Raw genomic sequence first — 17564 nt, 5'->3', positions numbered from 1 at the left:
TTTTTTTTATTTATTTATGATAGGCACACAGTGAGAGAGAGAGAGGCAGAGACACAGGCAGAGGGAGAAACAGGCTCCATGCACCGGGAGCCCGACGTGGGATTCGATCCCGGGTCTCCAGGATCGCGCCCTGGGCCAAAGGCAGGCGCCAAACCGCTGCGCCACCCAGGGATCCCCCCTTCAGTCAATTTTTAAAAAAGATGTTATTTATTTATTCATGAGAGACACACAGAGAAAGGCAGAGACATAGGTAGGGAGAGAAGCAGGCTCCCTTCAGGAAGCCTGATGTGGGACTTGATCCCAGGACCCAGGGATCACGACCTAAGCCAAAGGCAGATGCTCAACCACCAAGCCACCCAGGTGTCCCAGAGTACCTTCAATTAAATCTGGAGTAGCATAGTGGTAAGGAAACAAAGAAATACAACAAATAGATTTATTTATAAAGGAAATTTGAATAGGTCTATTGGTACTTACTGCTGCTTGGAATTTTAATAAGAGACTGATAGTTTTTTTTTTAAGATTTTATTTATTTATTTATTTATTTATTTATTTATTTATTTATTTATTTATGAGAGAGAGAGAGAGAGAGAGAGAGAGAGAGAGGCAGAGACACAAGCAGAGGGAGAAGCAGGCTCCATGCAGGGGAGCCCGACATGGGACTCAATCCTGGGTCTCCAGTATCAGGCCCTGAGCTGAAGGCGGCGCTAAACCGCTGAGCCACCCAGGCTGCTGAGACTGATAGTTTTGAGAGAATTATACTGCCCAAAGAACTACTGGTTTGATCTTGACTTTGAATCTTAAAACAACACTGAGTTCCCTAGAAAGTATGCTGGGAAATATGCTCAGTCCACAGGGAGAACATATTCTTTGGTGTCCACTTAAGCTTTGGTCAAAGAGCATAAGGAGAAAGGAAAATCTCTTGAAGGGTAAGGTCAAAGCCTACAGAGAACATTTCAAGGTGGTGGAATCAGGATCTAATCAAAGAATATTCTTCATTCATGGGGAAGAATGCTCTGAGATTTTATTTATTTATTTATTTATTTACTCACTCACTCACTCACTCACTCACTCACTCACTCACTCACTAACTCACTCTGAGATTTTAGAATTGCTGTGGACCAGTGTCTGCTGTGTCCCATTATTCTCTTTCCTGAATGGGAGTGCTGTTTTCTAACCAATATTCATTAAATATTGGTATGTTGGAGAAGATAACTAGTCTTCTTAGCCTCCTGATGAAGAGGCATCACATCTAGATTTAGAGATAAGTGCCCTTCACCTTGATGAGAAATTACTGTGAAAAACTGGATATCTTAGTCTTTGAGCTTAGTGCTGGGGTGGAGCTTTTGGTTTGTCTCCCTTGGGAAAGGGCGTGAGCATATTTTGTATCCAGAGAGTACTGAAATATTGGGTATTTGAATGGGGAGAGACAATGAAAGTTGTTAGTGCAGTTCACCAATATTTCTGATTCTCCCCTTCTGAGCTCATATACTAGGTGGGCCCCTATAGCCTGACATTGATCAGGAATGAATCCCACAGTTCACAAGACATGCATAAAGAAATAGACTTTACTGGAAAAAAAAAAGGAATACTCACAACAAGACCAGGCTCAGCAAGACAGAGATACGTGTGACCTCTCTTTCCCCATCACTTCTGGAAGAGGCATGTTGGGCCTGGCTGCTCAAGATGGATGTTTCATTCCAGCAAACTTTCCCTTCACACCTTTTAGTAGGGGAGCCCCCTTTTTTGTAGGGGAGTCTGATAATGTGGCCTTTTTAGAAGAGAAGATACAGGATTTGTGATACTGGGCAGTCTGGATTTGGGATACTGGCTTTACTGGGTTTCTCTAAAGACCTTGAGCCTGTGAGGGAGGAAGGTTCCAGTCCAGGAAATGGAACTGAGGTGCTATCTTTCCATCTGTGAGAAGGGACCATCTCCCCACTACCAACCCATGTGAGAGCCTAGGACTGTACTTGGACTGTCCTCTTAAAGGTTGAAGGGTCCATGTGACTTGCTTTGGCCAATGATGGAGCATTCAAAGCCTCCATGAACCTGGGTGCCACCTGACCTTTCCTTTTCCCTGCTACGGTGACTGTTGAAGTTGGGTAAAAGAGGCTATGTCAGTCTGTGCTCCTGAGTGAGGAAAGCGTGTAGGAGACATCCCAGTTGAGCTGTGAAAGACGAGTAGTGTGAGTTGGAAATCTCTGTTGTCTTGAGCCATTGACACTTGTGAGTTTTTAGCTGCAGCAATTGTCTCTATCCAGACTGCCCCAAAAGGATCTTCTGGGTGATGGGGCGCATAGCCTTGGCTTCACTAGACATTGCCGCAGTGCCTTGTGGGGTGATTGTTTCTGTCAGTACCATGTCTTACTGCGGAGAACTTGCAGGGTTTTGTCTTGGGTGTTCCCTTACACTCCCTGCACTGGTCATTGTGGGCTTCTATCGGCTGTTGAGCGGCTACTTATTGTCCAGGACTTGGGAACGAGTTAGATGTGTTGAGGAAGAAGCAGGAGAATCTAGGCAGATAGGAGGAAGATTGAAAGACAGCCATGTTGGGCAGTCCTGGTGGCTCAGGAGTTTAGCGCCGCCTTCAGCCCAGGGCGTGATCTTGGAGACCCGGGATAGAGCCCCATGTTGGGCTCCCTGCATGGAGCCTGCTTCTCCCTCTGCCTGTGTCTCTGCCTCTGTCTCTGCAGGTCTCTCATGAATAAATAAATAAAATCTTAAAGAAAGACAGGCATGTTGAAGTCACATGGGGAGGGCAGCCATGGCTGGGAGAAATGAGTGAGCGTCCCGGGTCTAGTCATAGAGGGCCACCCACATCACTGAGGCAGCTGCCTCGAATCCATGTGTGGAGCCCAGAGAACAAAACAAGGATCAGCACCCAGACCATGGGTGCTCAGAATTCTAATGCTCAGAATTCTGGCAAGGGGGGCACCTGGGTGGCTCAGTGGTTGAGCATCTGCCTTTGGTTCAGAGTGTGACCCTGGGGTCCTGGGATCGAGTCCCATTATCTGGCTCTTGCAGGGAACCTGCTTCTCCCTCTGCCTGTGTCTCTGCCCTTTTCTTTGCGTATCATGTGAATAAATAAATACAATCTTAAAAAATAAAGAATTCTGGCAAGAATTTTGGTAAGAGGCGGTGTAGTCACAGCAGCATGGGACACCTGCTAAGTCAGCCACCTTCTGGGTCGGTAGCTTCTTACATGGCTGATGTTGATCTTGGCACCCAGGTAGAGCTGTTTGTGGAAAGATGGGTATCTGAGTGGACAAGGGTTTGAGGAGAAGAGTCTGTGCTTCTTAGGGAAATGGGCTAAGATTGGGTTCAACTAGCTACTGTTGACTTCTCTGGTCTAGCCCTTACTGGGGCTTGGGTATTTTTCCCTGCAGCCATCATTTTTATTCTTTAAATCTTCATTGGTACCTGGCTCATTAGGAAGAAGGAAGGTGAAGGGAAGTCACATTTGTCAAGTATCAAGTACTATGTGTAGGCATTGACCCAGATGCCTTAGATGCACTACCCCATTTAATCTTCAAAGAACCCCTTTGGGACTGCTGCTATTATTATTCCTGTTTGATCAATGAGGAACCTGGGGCTTGGAGAGGTGAGTAATTTACCTGAGGTCACATGAGCAGAAAGTCAGTCTGACTGCAGAGCCCCTGCTCCTAACCTCAGTGCTGCATCTGTGCTTATTAGCAGAACGATGCCTCTTAGTCCCATGTCATTACCCTTGAAGTCCCCTCTGGAATCCCTAGATCATTTGCATAAGGCAGGACCTGCTTCTTGTCTAGTTCACATTTTACCTGCTTTCTCAAGTGGGAAGGCTCACCCTCATTGGCACCGGAGTCCCTGGGAACAAGCCTTATCCTCATTTCCCCCAATACTGCCTGGCATGTTTGAACGTATGATTTGGCAAGCCTATGGAAGTGTCACCAGGGGAGGAGGAGCTGCTCCCTCACTTGGGAGTCAGCAGGTTCTGTCATGCAAGGGGAGTGTTTTGGGGGGCCCTGAGGGAGTGACTGATAGTCAAGATGAGAGGAGGGGGGACTCAGAGCAGGATAACAGCTGCTCCTGGTGGCTCCGAGTCACATTTGGAGCCGAAATTAGCCTGTTCTTTTCCAGATCCTCTGTGGGCTTGCTGCAGGCTGCCTGGCCGGCTCATCTCCTTGTAGGCATTGTTTTGTCCCTTCCCCCTTTCTAGTCCTCCCTCTTATGTTCTTTCACTAGAGTTAGCTTGCTGAGAGGCTAGCTAGGGTCACCTAAATGTGGGCTGAAGGATAGATTGGGTACTTAAATCTCTCCTCTGTCTCTTCCTATTCTTAGGAAGTTTTACCATTAGAGATTAATTCTTTAACTTGATGTAGTCTAATCAGCAAAATGTATCAGATTTTCCCCTGAAAGCAGTATATTTGCAAAACATACACAAATAGAATTCTCTTGTAATTCACTACTATGTAGGGTAATTATGTCAACTAATAAGGGACACTCCTCTTGCCTTCTGCCTATTTCACTCCCCCAGCTCCTGTGACCTGTGCCCTTAGAAGCCTGCCCTGATAGAGGGAAGGAGCATCAGGGTTCTGAGTTGAGAGATCAAGGAGGGGCTCTACCAGAGGGGGCAGCAGAAAGGGCCCTCTGGGCCCTTTGCACAAGTCTGCTCTCAGCCGGCTCTGGTCTGGCCCTGGAGCTGGAAAACTCTTCTGAGCCTCACCTCTTTCTCAAACGTGGTGCAGAGCCTGCAGAGAGCTGCTTCTTTCTGGGCCTCTGTTTCCTTTCATGGAAAACAAAGGTTGAGGGAGATAATCCTCAATACCGCTGCCTGACTATGCGGCGAGTCTATATTTTTCTCTGCAGAGTCTGTACTGCGGAACAGTTTCCTGAGTCTTGGTGTTTGCTGGCTCAGCACTGTGGCTTTCTCTGTTGAAAACTAATCTGTGCCCCACAATTGATCTTAAAAACAAGGCAAAACAACAACCAGCTGCTTTTCTTATTAACTCTGCAAACAACAGAGGTAGTCTGGGAGGGGGCTGCTGCCAGGTCGTGTGATGGAACTGGGCTCTGCTCCAAGGTACAGGGTTGATAGATGCTCTCCTGGGGGAGCCTTTGATGCACCTAGTATCTACTTGCAGCAATTTGGCTTTCCAAATTTTTGACATTGTCTAGCCCCTCTGGGGGTCCTATCTGACTGGGGTGCCTACCAGTTAGGGAGAAGGCAGTATAAGGGCACTTCCCATCACTCAGGCCTGAGTTTTCTTTGAAATCTTATCCAAAGCAGCTCATTTTTTCAAGGCATGTACTACTTTTATACTTTTAATTACTTCTTTTATGTCTATTTTATATATATTTTTAAAGATTTTATTTATTTATTCATGAGAGACACAGAGAGACAGAGACACAGGCAGAGGGAAAAGCAGGCTCCCTATGGGGAGCTTGCTGCAGGCCTCAATCCCAGGACCCTGGGATCATGACCTGAGCCAAAGAGCTCAGCCACTGAGCTCCCAGGTGCCCCGATGTCTCATTATTTTAAATATTCTGATTTTATTGTCTCTGTCAATTTTCCCTTTATTTGAAACTTTTGGTTTCAAAGTACTCTTGTTTGTGTTGCTTGCTGGCTGTTGTTCATGATGGGCATTTCCTTACAATTTAGAATTGTATTTTGGATGGTGAGCTCTCACTTTCAGGGAGCTTTATTTGTGGGTTCAGTGCATATTCCTTCAGAGTAGTTTTGGAATTGCTTCTTCTGAGCTTCCTGGCCATGGAACCAATTTCATGTTAATGTCTCTACCTGATGAGTCCCAGGTCCACAGTGTAATTTCAAATCCTAAACCCTTGTGAGTCATAATCCTGGTGCTGGAATAATTAGGGAAGTCTTCTCTGATGGACTAGGAAGGAATGGATATGTGTCCTTGCAGTCTCCTTCATGCCCCGTGTACAAGGGCGTGAATTTTTCTGGTCCATCTCGTTATCGAGGTTCCATCTCTTTGAGAATTCTGTCTTTATGCAGGGATCTTAGTTCCCACTCCCCACCTTGTACCATGTGAAGTCTTGTTTCCTATTCTTGGATATGGGAAGTCCCCAAGATGAGATAAATGGTTCAGATTTAACTGGGGCGGATTAACAGCCTCGGATTAGCTGGGGTAGCACTGGTGTCAGCTCATACCCATACTGCCAACAGATTTCGCTCCCTCTTGGTTTCTGTCACTGGGGAATCCCCCCTACCCCCTTTTCTTATGAGTTCAGCTAAACCAAAAATATTTTTCTGTTACATTTCCCCCAGAATTTCTACGAATTTTTAGGTTATTTTGGTCCCCACCTTGCTGGAATCTGAATCTCCCTTCTTTCTGGTGGATAGGAATTATGCTTCTGCCTAAGTGAGAAGAGAAGAGAGGGCCAGAATTGGTAGGTTTGTAGATAGCCTCTTTGGAATAGGCAGATATCATCTACTTCAGCAGTCTTTACCTCTTTTACTTACGATAATTTTTTAAGGATTTTATTTATTATTTATTCATGAGAGACACAGAGAGAGAGGCAGAGACACAGGCAGAGGGAGAAGCAGGCTCCATGCAGGAAGCCTGACATGGGTCTTGATCCTGGGACTCCAGGATCAAGCCCTGGGCTGAAGGCAGCACTAAAACGCTGAGCCACCTGGGCTGCCCTACTTACAAGAATTTTGAAAAATGATGTGTTTCATAGCTCATTTTTAAGTTCACTTACAAACATTTTCAAAATATGTTGAATTAAATGCAAATAATATAACTTCTGGCATATTTGAAATGTTTTCACTTAAAAATAAAACTGTTACATTGCTTTTAAAAGTGCTAGTGATTTGATACCTACCATCATTCATTAAAACATACACATAAAACTTTTTTAAATGTTTGAAATTTTATATCAGTTTCCTCTTTGAACTAATTTTTCTGCACCATTTCCTCCTAAATAAATTTATCCTGATATAATGTTTTGCCTTTAAAAGTATTTTATTGATCATTCTCTTGTACTTCTCAGCAACACAGATATGTTTATGAAATTAAATTTTATTTCCTGTGATCTTAAGTCCCTAAGTGTTGAGCACATTTCTTCTGGGTTGAGTCATTTTTGCAATTATTATTAGTATGCCATTGGTCAAAATGACATGAGTATTCATGTATTTACAACATTTGATAAATAAATGCTTAAAAATGGAAATATTCCATGAATTGAAACTGACAGTTTCAATACATTAAGTCAGGTATCAAAGGGCAAATATCACTGTTTCTTAAATGAGACAGTGGATTCAGTATACATTTTGCTTTTATTTTTTACTTTACTTTAATTTTTTAAAAGATTTTATTTATTTATTCATGAGAGACACAGACAGAGAGGTAGAGAAACAGAGGGAGAAGCAGGCTCCTTGCAGGGAGCCTGATGTGGGACTTGATCCCGGGACTCCAGGACCACACCCTGGGTGGAAGACAGGTGCTAAACTGCTGAGCCACCCAGGGATCTCATATTTTTAAATTTTTATAGATATAAATCCTAAGGAACTTTTGTCACATAAATAAGAGGATGAGAAAAGGAAGTTTTGTTCTACCCATTATTCAGTTCTTTAGCTTTCCTCTAATTTTTAAGCCAAAATCACATTATGATCTATCATCAAAAATTGTTTTTAGCAATTTATCAGTTAACTTGGTTAGGTTTTCCTCCAATATTGCAGACAGCAAAGAATTGAAAAAAAAATCACACAACTTGCAAAACATAAATGGAATCATTAATTTTCTCACCATGTAAACCAGTGTTTCAAAATTGTTTTGTCAGGTGCCCCAGAGGTTTGCACATATGAGAGTAAGGCAGTGAGATTCTGGGTGGGTGAGAGGTGTATCTTGCTGTTATAAAGTGGTAGAAGGGAAATCATGTTGGAAAATCCTCTGCTGTAGATGTTTTCAGATAGATCAAAAGCAGGGAGAGGAGTACATTTGGAAATTGATTATCTGGAGTGGAAATGGATTCTCCTTGAGCCTGACAGTCCTGAGCACCCCCTGGAAAGTTTTCTGGACCCTCAGTCATTTAATTGAGGCAGGCTTTCTGGAGGAGGAAGGCTTTGTAGCTCTCACATTGTGTCCTTGTCATGTTGGGGGCAGCACTCAGCAAATTTGAGGTTGGCAACCATCAGCCAATGTTTCCTGTGTGTTTGCCATGTAGTGGCATTTCAGTGGTGTTGCATGAACCTTAGCTTAGTTGACCCACAAATAAATTCCATGAGGAATTTATTCAGTTTAACTCTGTCAGGTGAGATGCTATGAATTGAGGGGCTAAAGAATTTGCTTGAGTGGTTAAGTAGTAGAACTGGGGCTTGGGCCCCAAAGAGTCTAATATCAAAGCCCATGATTTTAACAATTGGCTAAAAGGAACATGCAGCAAAGAGGTCTCAGGATAGACTCATGAATCCACTTTCCTGCATTTCAGTCAGAGAGAGAGGAGAAAAGAGATTGCTTCTTGGATAATTAAAATAGTGGAGTGGTACTGGTTGGAAATGGCCTTTTAAAATGAGCAACATGCCATGGGGTGGTTTAGCTTTTCTCAGTGCTAGTAGCTTCATCTGTGAAATGGGAATGGAGAAGATGGTGATGATGGTGATAATGGTGATGGTGATGGCAGAGACAATATCTACTGTATAAGGGAGCAATGATCTTATAGCCAGAACTTTCCAATCCTGGAAACTCCTACCTCTCTTTTATGTTTAGGTAAAATTTGTCTTCTATCTCCTCATCTACAAAACAGTTTCTTCATAACAAGCCTTTAGCTGTTTGATATTTGAATACCTCTTCCCTTTTTCATCTGTTCTCCAGGATAAATCTCCTGAGCTCTTTGTTTAAATGGGGTTTATAATTTTAGGACTCTCTATCCTTCTGGTCACTCTCCAGATATATTCTTATTTGTCAAAATGACTTTTAAAATATGGTGCCCAGATTTTATCATCATATTCCAGATGTGGTTTGACCAGGGCAGAATGCTGTGAAATTGCTCTTTGCCTTGATCTGTAGATGTCATCTGAACACTTAATAGTTTTTCTTGAGCATCCTCACTGTTGACTCAGTAAACTTTAAGCCACCATCTACAGATTATGATGCAGCTCTGCTACAAATCCAAGCTCCTATCTCATCCTATAATTTTGCAATGAATAGTTTGTGAACTCGAATATGAGACTTTACATTTATCTCTGCAAAACTTCATCTTGATGGGCACAGTCCATATTGTAGCTTATCAAAGGGATTTTGAATCCCAATCCTGTTCATTATGGAGGAGAACACAACATATGGTAGTGTATGGTGAATATGAAGGGTTAGGAGGAACAGCAGTGGATGAATGGTTTTGTGAATTTACTTAAGCCAATTAGGTTATCAGTATTTTGGATTCTCTTTGGTTGGTATCAGTCACTTCTATTATTTAGAGATTATAGATAAAAGATAGTGTTGTTTTCTTACTACTAAACCTTGTACCAGGTGGTATGTACCAGTGAAAGTAAGTCTCAAACTGAATTCTGTTAAACACACAAATCTTTATTAGCCAACAGGCACAAAAAGGTCATAAAGCCCACTCTTGAAAGCTCCATGACATCCCAGCTCCCTGTCCCTTGGGCATTCTTCCAAGTACTCCCCCCCCCCCCCCCGCAAGTACTTCATATACTAGGGTAGATAAGGCAATGCTTGAGCAGAAGATTCAGTAAACTTGCTAGTTGAGATCAGGTGACAGTCCTCTATAAGCACCAGATGAGTCCTGAGATCCAGGGTGCTCTTCTGCAAGGCATGGGCTGCTGGGCTCAGTGGATTCATAGACCTCATTCATACATAGCTGAAAATGCCTGTGAGCTGTGTTAGCCAGTCTGTGCATCTTTTTTTTTTTAAGATTTTATTTATTTATTCATAGAAATGCAGAGCGAGAGAGAGAGGCAGAGACACAGGCAGAGGGAGAAGCAGGCTCCATGCAGAGAGCCTGACATGGGACTTGATCCAGGGTCTCCAGGATCACGCCCTGGGCTGCAGGCGGCGCTAAACCGCTGCGCCACCGGGGCTGCCCCAAGTCTGTGCATCTTGAACAGCATTTACTTCAGTGATGAAAATATTTTCTAACATCCATGAAACTTATTTACAAAAGTGGTAATGTTGATCAGAAATTAAGTTGGTCGGAATGCTTATAAGAAACTACCTTTCGAATGTGAGGCTTTCATGAGACTATTCCAAATGCTGTTTGCCCCTGGAGTGTGTATTCCCCATTAAAGAACTTCAAGTGTTAAATAACCTCTAGGCCTTCTATGGATAACTGTGACATATGTTATTGTGATTAATTTTATGTGTCAACTTGACTGGGCCATCAGGTGGCCAGGTATTTGGTTAAACATTTTTTTCTGGATGTGTCTGTGAGAGTGTTTCTGGATAAGATGAACATTTATGTATGTATATATTTCTTTCTTTATTTATGATTTAAATTTTAGTTAGTGAACATATATTGCAATATTGGTTTCTGGAAGATTAACATTAAAAAATATACTTTTTAAATTAAGTAGTCTCTACACCTAACATGGGGCTTGAACTTAAAACTTTGAGATCAAGAGTTGCATCCTCTGCCAACTGAGCCAGCCAGGCACCCCAAGAATAACATTTGAATTGGTAGAGTGAGTAAAACAGATTGCCCTCCCTCAGGTGGGTGGACCTCATCTTCTGTTGAAGATCTGAATAGAACAAAAAAGGCCAAGTAAGAGGGAACTTCTGCCTGCCTGGCTGCTGAGCTGGGTCACTGGTCCTTTCCTGCCTTAGAATGGAACTAGAAAATTGGCACCCCTTGGGTCTTGAGCCTTTTTTTTTAATTATTATTATTTTTAAATTTTATTTATTTATGAGAGAGAGAGAGAGAGAGAGAGAGAGAGAGAGAGAGAGGCAGAGACACAGGCAGAGGGAGAAGCAGGCTCCATGCAGGGAGCCCGACATGGGACTCGATCCCCGGTCTCCAGGATCACATCCTGGGCCAAAGGCAGGCGCTAAACCACTGAGCCACCGGGGCTGCCCAGGTCTTGAGCCTTTTGGATTGGAGATTGCACCATTGAGTTTCTTGAGTCTCCAGTTTTCCAATTGTGGATCATGGGGCTTGTCATACTCCATAATCATGTGGGCCAATTCCTTGCAAAAAAATTTGATCTACACTTGTATCTATGTCTTTGTGTATATTTATCTCCTATTGGTTCTGTTTCTCTGGAGAATTCTTGACTGATACAGTTATATATGTATTACCATCTATACAGAAGTACTGTGAAGTAAGTTATAATAATGTGACACGTTAAAAGGTGGCAACCATCAAATGGTTGGTACCTTGGTTTTTTTCCCAACTCTTTCTGTCAGCTGGCTCTGCATGGCACAAAGTGGCCCTATGAGGGTCACTAGAGTGACACAGAGTTTCCATTTGGGTGATCACCTGTTATACAGCAGGACTCAGAACCCATTCCACATGTCACATCGTATAAGTTAAGAATTAGACTTCTCTTGGTGGGTAGGGGTGGATAAAAAGAACGTGTAAGGCAGAGTCAGTAGAAGGGAAAAGGTACAGACCTCCTGCCTCCCCTTGTCTCTCCAAAGGGGCATACCAGGATCAGGTGCTATGTTGGGTGCGCAGTGTGGCTTTGCAATCTGATGGAAAGACTTTACTACTTGGGGTCTGCCTCTTTGTGGGGGCAGGTTTGAGAGCCGCCTGATAGTAGACAAGGGAAACTTCATTGCCTGGCACAGGGCAGTCTGGGTTTTAGTACCAGCTATTACTGAGAGTTTTTGGAAACACCAGCTGTTCAGTACCTGCAGACCTGGGGCCCATTGGAAGTCGCAGCTCCTCTGTAGAGGTGTAGGTGTGGGGAGTGGAGGAAAGCCAATTGGTCCTGTGAGATGCTGGGCTTGGGTGCTGTGCTTTGCACTGGGAGAATTGGGGACCCCTTCTCAGCTCAGTCAGTGCTCAGGAAACCTAAAGTGTGGTCTTGAGGTCACTTTTAGACAGTCCTGGCCCTTGCATCATATTTTGTGACTGTGAAGGCTTTGCCCTTTCCTGGGTCTCCATCTTCTCATTTCTTAGAGTGAAGAAATTGGTTTTTGGTATCTCTCAGGCTCTGCATTCTAAATAGGGATAGAAGCCTTTTTTCTCTGCATTAGACAAAAACAGCTACATAGACACTTGATGCAGAAATGGAATGTGTCAGATATATAAAACTCGAAGATTCAAAATATTGAGAAATTTTCCTTCAAGTTTTCTTGCACAAATGAGTAAAATCATGTACATTTCAATATTTTGCTAATAATGATGCTCAGTGACTTGAATGTGTAAAGAGATTTTTAAGAAATGCTCAGAAACAACTGATAAAGGCTTTGCATCTCTGAGTGACTCAGTGAATATTTGTAGGACAGTAACGTTTCTATTGTTTTCCTGAACTCATTAGCAAAGGCACACAGAAATTTTGTGTTCATAGAGTTCTGTCTTTTTTCTTCCTGAAACCATTGCATTTGTTTTAACTCTCTGACTGATTTTAGAGGTACAGAGCCCTTTTCAAAAGTGCAGATCTTCTTCAAAACATTTCGATCCAGTCTTCACATTTTGTGACTGAGTAGAGGGCAGGACTGTGGAAACATTTTGCCCACTGGTATTGGCAGTGCTGGGTGGGGGAGAATCAGGAGACAGGGATGTCTCAGGACATCAGGAGACAAGAGGGATGCTGATGTACAGTGCTGAAGGTTTGACCTTCCACATCCACTCGGTCACCATGTGGTTGAATAATTATGATGGCATCATTTTCTTACATTCGGCAGAAATTGCACACAGAGCAATCTGACAATGCACATTGGTCTAGACCATTTTTCTTTATAAAAGCTATTGCGTTTGTCTCCTTTTACAAATGACTCTGTGACTCATTTCAGAGACAGATAACTTACTTCTAAGGGACACGTGTTCCCTTTTTCAAAGTCCTTGGGAAATTTCTCTTGAAGTTTTCTTTTCCCGCACCTAGCAAAGTGTCTTGCATATAACAGACAGTCAATAAATATATGTTGTGGTTGATGATGATGGGGAGTGAAATCGAGGAAGCCTTTCATGTGTTTATAACGGTGATGCTGTGCAGTAGATTGGTGTGAGGGGTTGCAGAAGCATCCGGTGATTACTGCTACAGCCCCATCTCCCTGCACCGACTTGGTGAGCCTTTGATTGAATGGTGATAAAGGTATCATTTTGCTGCATTAGGAGGGAAAAGTATATGGAGATTTGACATGCATGGTGTGTCATAACTTTCAATAAAATAGTGACATTTGTCTTCTTTCATCTAAGGCTGAATCATTTCTGAAATGGAGACCTAAATTTTAAGGTATGGAACATTTCAAATTAAACATCCTTGAGAAAGCTTGCTTCATGTTTTTCTGCCCAAATGGAGAGTAAGACTAGAAACCTGTTACCTTTTGATAATGACAGTTCTGAGTCAGAACATGGTGAGTGCAGCTGCAGGTGGCTGCCTGGCATTGCTGGCTTGTTTTGCTTCTGTTTCATATAAGTGCTGTATGTAACTCAGTTGGTGGAACCTGCTGAGGGCGAATGGTAAATGGGGAGCCAGAGGGTGGTTTTGAGGAGTGAGGTTAAAGGAAAATCCCACACAATGACATCTCGTGGATGCCTATCAAGTGCCAGTCTCTATACTGGGCAGTGAGGATCCAGAGGTGAATATGGTCTCTGTCCCCAAGGAGCTCCTGATTGAGAGAAATGACTAGAAAGCAAAGCTTATAGAACAGTGATGTCCACGCTGAGACAGAGGCAGCGCAGTACAGGGGACATAGGAAAGTAAAGGCGATGGGACTTTATCTGGGGAATCAGGGCAGTTTCTCAGGGGGAGGTGCTGTTTGCATCAGGTCCATAAAAGATGCTCTGTGTCAGCCAGGCAAAGGTGGCATGCTGCAAGTGGAGAAGTATGTGTGAAGAATAGAGACAGGAGAGGTCTTGGGAAAGCAATTTGGCATCTGAGAAAGGAGGGGTCCTGAAGAGGAGAAGATGGATGAGGAGGGAGTAAGATATAGGAGTGAAATAATAAAGAGAAAGGACACCATGTGTCGAATACCTCCATTCTGCTGTCAACTTAATGCCATGCTGGGCCTCTGTCCTTGTGCCCCACATTCAGTCAGATACCGAGTCCTGTTGGTGTTTCCTCCACGGTCTCTGGAACCTACTCTCATCCTGTTCTTCCTCCTTGCCATGGCGGAGGCCCTTCCAACAGAGAGATCACAATAACAACAGCTTAAATGTGAGAGTTTATTTCTCTTTCACAAATAACGGTCTGACCATAAGCAGTCCTGGGACAGCATGGCAGCTCTGTGGTGTCTGGGATGCAGGTGTCTTCCATGTTGCTGCTCTGTTATTCCTGTGTTTGCGTGATCCCATATATCTCACCAGCTCATCTGCAGTCCAGCCAGTGGGAAGAGGCAAAAGAGGAAGGGAAGGCATGCTCCTTTCTTTAAGAGAGTCCCCTAGAAGTTGTTTACATAGGCTCTGCTCACATTCCCCTAGCCATAGGTCACATCAGCAAGGAAGGCTGGGAAATGTAGTTTTCATTTAGAGCGACCAAGAACGAAGACAAAAACTATGAGTTCTATTACCATAGAAGGAGAGAAGGGTTATTGAGGAGCATCTAGTCAACCACTCCTAATCTTAGCCTCTTGATCTGCCATCTGCAAATCTCTGAAAGTTTAAGTCATACCACCTCCCCCTACTATAAAATCATGTTCACAAAGCTTTGTCTCAACCTATCTGGAAACATTCTCCATTCCTGAGTGTGCCAACACTTCCATGCCCTTACGTGTTTGCTCGTGTTCTGCCTTCTGCTAGAAAAACAACAGAATATGGTGCAAGGAACATGAGACCAGGCTGGGGCAAACTACTCTAATGCTCTGAGGCTCTGTAATAGATAGTAATAGATAGTTATTTAACTTCAGGGCTAGGACCAGGGTAGAAGATAATGTAGGTAAGACAATGCTCAATAGGTGGCAGCCATTGCAGCCAACCTCCTCACACGGTTTCCCTTGGGTGAAACTGCTTATGCATCACTTTATATTGATCACTTTACCCACAAATCCTCCCTGTAGGGGATTCCAGGTTGCTGTCCCTGTAAGGTCTTGGTTCATTCTACTTATGTCCACTTTCCCTGATAGACTGATCTCTGGTTCCCGCTGCTCCTAGCACAATGCCTGCTAAGGCTGAAGTCAGTGTTGATTACAAAGTGAGTTGAACTGGGGCCAAGCAGCAAGTCAAGTCAACCTAGAGGAGCAGAGGCTCAGAGACTGGCATCCCAGGGCCTTGAAACTGGTGGCGGCCATCTGGGGCCAGGTCATCCCTTACTGAAGGTCTGAGCCTTCTGTGGGTGAGACCAGCCTGACAGGCAGATGGCAGGGATGAGATGTGGGCAAGGAGATCTGGGGGGAAGGGGTCACAGTGCAGGGGAGCCCCAATAGCACCCGGGGCAGGATACCAACCATGTTGGAGGACCTGGACACTAAGCCAGGCAGTGTCCAGATAGAAAGGAACTTGTTCTCATCTGTAGGGGGAAGTAAGGGGAGTGGGAGTTGGGAGCAGAGAGCAAGGTAACTGACTCCCATCCAAACGTAGCAACCCATCCAGACACAGCATCCTGTGGCAAAGAGCAAAGGTCAGAGAGGCCGTGGGAAGAAAGGTGATTTGTACCACTTGGGTTGTGCAGGGATGTGGTTGCACTGCTGTGGTGTGTCCACCAGAGGGAAGGAGAGACCCACACATGAGGCTCAAATGGCCCTGGCTGCAGAGCTTCTGGGAAGGTCGATGGCCTTGGCTGGGGGCTGGGTGGTCAGGAAGATGCAGAGAGGATCAGGGAGGAAAATCTAGGCTCAAGTCTTCTTATTCTCCCTGAGAATAAGACTTCTTATTCTCCCTGAGACAGATTCTCTGGCTGGACATTTACCAGCCCCTGGGCTATATTGAGTGATGCTGAAGTTGTGGTATGGGTGACTTTGAAAAGGTGACCCCAGGCAGCACCAGTGAGGACCTGGTTCAGACAGCCTTACCTGTCCAGTCTGCTTCTAGCCCGTTGCTCAGAAACAGGCATTATCTGTCTGGGATGTTCTTTGGAGAGGACACCTGGTTTGGGAGAGGTACTCGTAGGGGTAGAGTCCCCTACACACCATACAGCTGCATACCTTCAGGTCTAAGGACCCCAATCTGTGATCCTGTCCCTGTCTGGGGGCTCGTCAAACCCTCTCCATTTCTGGAATCAGTGGAAAGACCTTGCCATCCAGCTGTGGGTGGTAGAGTCCAAGAACTTTGAGCAGAAGTCTGAGGGTCAGGCTCTGTGAGACTCTTTCCTCTTCTGTGAGGCAAAGATTTGAAAACTAGCTTTTACCCAGTGCCATTAGGTATCTAAAATGAGATAATGAGCATAAACACTCTCCTGAGCAGTTACATGAGACAGAGATGTGACATTTTGTCATTGGTCATCCCTTGGGGTCTTACTCATCTCTCTAACCCCATGGGGCTGAGCACTGTTTTGGCACATGGAGGGTGGTCTCTGAGAGCAGATGAGTGTCAGCACCATTGGGTCAGCACTGGCTCCTGCAGGGCAGGACAAGGATAGGTCACAAGGGACAGAGCTGCCCAGGTCTGACCTGCCATGAGACTGTGTATACTCCTAGGGGTGGGTGGCAATGATCCCAGAGTCCTCTTGTAGATAGTCCCCCTTAGGAAGTTTTTTGAGGCAGGTCTGGCCCATCTGCAAGCTGCCATAGCCCCGCTTAGTCCAGAGTGGCAGAGAGGGTCAGGGATGGTGGGACTTAGCCAAATAGGCAAAGACTAGGGCTGGAAATGAGCCCCAGGGCACCCAGGACTGAGAGCAGTAGGGGGCGGAGGGCGCTGGGCTTCATTTTCCTCTCTGCTAGCTCCCCTTTCTCACTGGTGAAAACGTCTGATTGGAGCCCCTGCTTGGGTGCACATTTTATTTCCAGAGAAATAAATTGAAATTGCTCCATAGCTCACCAGGGGTCTTAGATTTCTTAACTTGTCTTTCTTCTTCCTTGAGAGCAGACATGTGTGGGGGCGTTCATAGGCTCCGACAAGTCCCATTTCCTTACTAATAAATATTCCTCCTCTCTTCTCTAAGCATTAGAAAAAAATCCAGAGGAAGAACAAGTTGCCCATTTGTCACCTGCTCCTCGGTCCAGAGCAGGGGATGCATTTTACTATTGCTTGTGGCTGACTCAGAGAAGCAAGGATGAGGGATGTGCTTGCTTCTTTTCAATCAGTTTAATCCTGCTTGGGAGGGCCAGCCCTGCCCTTGACCCTGGGGGAAGGGCAGGAGGGAAGGAGGAAGGCAGTGGCTATGGCAGGAGCTGTGGGAGACCAACCAGAAACAGAGAGGATAGGAGAGAAGGTAGATAGATTGGGGACACTGATCAGGGCATAATCTGTCTCCAGGGGAGAAGAGGAAAAAGACCCCCAAACCAGAGAGGATATGGGGATGTGTTGAGCCCAGAGCCCCTGGCTACCTTTATTTGAGGCCTAGGCTT

Source organism: Nyctereutes procyonoides, unplaced genomic scaffold (genome assembly GCF_905146905.1).
Source record: "Nyctereutes procyonoides isolate TBG_1078 unplaced genomic scaffold, NYPRO_anot_genome, whole genome shotgun sequence".
NCBI lineage: Eukaryota > Metazoa > Chordata > Mammalia > Carnivora > Canidae > Nyctereutes > Nyctereutes procyonoides.
Note: the sequence above shows the minus strand (reverse complement) of the source record.